At 39.9% G+C, this 4,044-nt stretch overlaps 1 protein-coding gene across 2 annotated transcripts in view; it reads right to left on the bottom strand.

Moving 5' to 3' along the window:
- Nucleotides 1-3,211: 3,211 nt before the first annotated feature.
- LOC138950695 (uncharacterized) overlaps nt 3,212-4,044 on the bottom strand; it is a 20,406-nt gene continuing 19,573 nt past the window's right edge. For both annotated transcript variants that reach the window (XM_070322411.1, XM_070322412.1), the window contains exon 7: nt 3,212-4,044. This exon is cut by the window's right edge and continues 5,352 nt beyond it. The gene's annotated coding sequence lies outside the window, so the exon portion shown is untranslated.

Genomic DNA, 4,044 nt, shown 5'->3' with positions numbered 1-4,044 from the left:
ACTGTTACAGACCGCACACCTGCCACGTATTTATTGGGCGTAGTATTTGCCTGGTTTTGTAATTGAATCGTGAACTTAATGCGAAAGGGAAAACCTGAGCACAGATGTGTATGTGTGTTTAAATGTGTGATGTGTGTGTACATGTGTATATGTCTGTGCGTGCGTGCGTGCTTGCGTGGCTGCGTGAGTGTGTTATAACAGTGTGTGAAAAAGGAGTGAATGGACTGATATTTCCAAAAATATCAATTTGATTAATGCAGGCATTTTTGTTTTCAGAAAGTGTGAAAATACCTGCCGTTTTGCCGACTTCTAGCGTGGTACATATACAACAGTTTACTTTACACTCTACTCAGGAAATCGTTAATTTAATCTCATTCACCCTCGATGACCTGCTTTGGTTTTTTTCTCATCTACAATTACAATGTACATGTGCTTGCTTCATAGTTGTGTGCAGAAAAACACACCAAAAAACGATGGTTCGGACACCACACATCAAAATTCAAATGAATATACATAATTATATATAATCAATTACAAAATTGCGGTGCGGCGCAACAAGTAAGCATCGGACGCTTTTCTTTTATTTTCACTTCAACAAGGAGAGCGTAATAGTGTCAGTTATTCTTTCTTTTGTCCCGATTCCTCGTCTTCCAAAGAGCCTAGGAGCCGTAGATGTGCACCTGGGATTTAGTTTCTTGCTTTATTGTTTTCTTTAAGAATAAAAAATAACACCCAAACACCAAAATGAAATAAATATTTCGGAGTAAAAACTCCTTCTTCAGTAATGGAATCAAAACAAATTATTGTTTTCTTTCTCAGATTATGAAACTCCCCATGATTGAATACAACCTACAGAATGCAAGACCAGTATAGGAGGTAAAGCACTGAGATAGGGAAGGACGGTCACTAACCTATGTAGGACATAAAAACGATAAATAAAAGGCTGTTCATACGACAGGGCGCTACGCTAATGCTTGGACACGCTAGAACTGTGTGTGTTGATCACGGTTAGGCCTGGCGCTCACCGTGTATGTAACTAAAGCAGGACAGACGAAGCACTGCAGATTATCGCAGCCCGTTACACGTTGCATCAAAGAAAAACAGGCCAAGTACTCGTCATAATCCCTATCGCAGCATCAATAATATGCAGTGCGTCGTCTGTGCCTCTGCTCTGAAACTGCGCAGGTATGTTCTGCCCTTCAGGATCCTCACCCGCACTTTTCATCACATGTCAAAGCTGGTCCCGAACCTTGCTTTGCCGTATTTGTTTTTAACTTTTTTTTAAAACTGTGTGTGTGTGTGTGTGTGTGTGTGTGTGTGTGTGTGTGTGTGTGTGTGTGTGTGTGTGTGTGTGTGTGTGTGTGTGTGTGTGTGTGTGTGTGTGTGTGTGTGTGTGTGTGTGTGTGTGTTGATTCTCTATAAGAAAGTTATTTCAACGCACGCCGAACAATCGTCAGAACGGTATGACGGCGTCCCAAACCACAAACGATTTCTATAGCGCATAGTGCTTTTAGTTATGCGCTATAGACATCTCCTTAATAAATAAAAATTTCAATAGTCACTTGTGCCAAAAGGCCCACACATTTTGTAAATGAATCGCACTGAATGCAGGCTCGCGAAGAAACGACTCGCACTGCGCGCCAAACGTGAAGAACTTGCCATGAAAACATTGCACTACACGGTACTGAGACCGCTTTCACAACAATGTTACCAAATGGCAACAACAATGTATTTTCTTTACTTTTTTCAATAATACTCCAGTTAAATAATCATACAGACATGCAACAACAACAAAACTAATTATATATTGTCTTCTTCTTCTTCTATTTACATTTAGTCAAGATTTTTTTCTCCTCAATACAGCATAACCTGCCTCATTCCTAGCATGCAGTCAGAATGTCAATAAGTTTGTTTTTTTGCTGTCGTGAACATCGGACTGATTCAACTGTTTGGGGATTTGTAAAGAAGTTAAACCAATAAATTGTTAGCCGTGAATTGAATATAGCTTGTGGATACAGATTCAACAAAAACGGTTTCAATACGCTAAGAAATACTTCAAAGCAAGATTTGATAGCTGATATGATAATTATGATTGAAAACTGCGGGTAACGGTAAGTTCCCTTTGTACATTTGAATGGTCTTTCAGGCGAGGATATTGGCGCTCTGCCAATATGAAGATCTTCGACACATGTAATATATTTGTCAAAGCCTACATATAAACGGTGCCCTTGTCGTACACTATCAATGTGTCACACCGACAAGAGTTTCGTCTCGTTCAGGTTACTTGTTATATTACTTGTATTGGAGTTTCGATCATTACCAATGGTTCGTTTTGTAGTGAGATTGTGTGTGGTTATTTGTGACTTGAAGTAATGAAAGAATAAGGTCCATGTGGTAATTCAATTCATTTTCTGCTTCAGATTAAAACAAGCGGATACATGTACATATGTGTCAGAGACAAGGAGAAAGAATTTACCCGATGCTCCCCAGCATGTCGTAAGAGGCGACTAACGGATTCTGTTTCTCTTTTTACCCTTGTTAAGTGTTTCTTGTATAGAATATAGTCCATTTTTGTAAAGATTTTAGTCAAGCAGTATGTAAGAAATGTTAAGTCCTTTGCACTGGAAACTTGCATTCTCCCAGTAAGGTAATACATTGTACTACGTTGCAAGCCCCTGGAGCTAAGTTTTGATTAGTGCTTTTGTGAACAAGAAACAGTTGACAAGTGGCTCTATCCCATCTCCCCCCTTTACCCGTCGTGATATAACCTTCGTGGTTGAAAACGACGTTAAACACCAAATAAAGAAAAGAAAAAAAAGAGAATATTTTTCCCCTTTGCATATATGTGACCCTCCACCACGAAATGAGTCGCATGTCACCTTTGCATGATTTTCATATTTTTACATATTCATAAAGAGTTTTTTATGCTCTATTCAGTGGTGAAACCCGTTTTAGAAAAGAGCAAAAACTGTTTGAGTTATAAGCCTGTGACTAAGGTGACCCTCACACTATTACCAGACACTCCCCGGACTTATATTAAGCCTAGCGCAGAACCGCGCGAGGTGACATGCGACTCATTTCGTGGTGGAGGGTCACATATATTCATTTCTACACATTATTTTCTGGAGCAACACCATTCATACCGCCCTGATATAGCCCTTCGTGGTCGGCTGGGCGTTAAGCAAACAAACAAACAAACAAACACCATTCATTTCATTTAAATTCATTTCATACTTTATTATCTCATTGTTGGGTAGCTGAACCAGTCTCGAAAGACACCTGGGTTCTCGAGACAACAAACAAACAAACAAACAAAAATAATCTTATTGCTGGAAAGTTGGGTTGCTCATTTGTCATAATGTACAGAAAGGTATCAGCAACAGGAGTTGTGCTATATAGTCGTAAGTCGAGCGTTTGATAATGCCTGAGCCTGAAGGCGGGCGTAACTTACACCTCTTGGTATCAGTCTGCCTATTAGAGAGGAGAACGACAGTTTGCCGGATGGCCAGAATAACGCGCTGCATTTTTCTGCATAAAACTAAAGCGCGTCTGCCGCGCCGCGATGGTGCCTGAGCTAAACAGTGGCGGGCACTGTTCACAGCCCGGCACACGGCACTGTAAACATTCCCTGTCCCTTCACACCTCTTGCCACCATCCGCCCTACCCTTGGTCTCATGCCTGTATACTGGTGAGAAACATAACAGACACAAATGAATGATAACTGATATGTAGTCACTGATCTTAGAATATACGTTTTTGTTTGTTTGTTTTATCCCTTTTTTCACAACGTGTTTTGTCTTGCTGTCAGCGCGACTTGTCTTTACATATTACATGAACTGAAGATGTTATACCTGGTAAACCATGTGAGTGATATAAGGAATCAATTCAGCAGTGTGCTTTAAAAGTTGCAGGGTTCCAAGCAAAATTTAAACCAAGTGAATTTCCCGTTTGTGTTAAATATACTTTCCTTATTTAACAAAATAACCTATGGTATTACTCAGAAGCTACAACAGCATTAACTCATAGTACAATAGGTCATCAATT

This window comes from Littorina saxatilis, linkage group LG16 (genome assembly GCF_037325665.1).
Source record: "Littorina saxatilis isolate snail1 linkage group LG16, US_GU_Lsax_2.0, whole genome shotgun sequence".
NCBI classification, from domain to species: Eukaryota; Metazoa; Mollusca; class Gastropoda; order Littorinimorpha; family Littorinidae; genus Littorina; species Littorina saxatilis.
The sequence above is the reverse complement of the archived record's forward strand: the minus strand, read 5'-3'. Positions and strand labels throughout refer to the sequence as shown.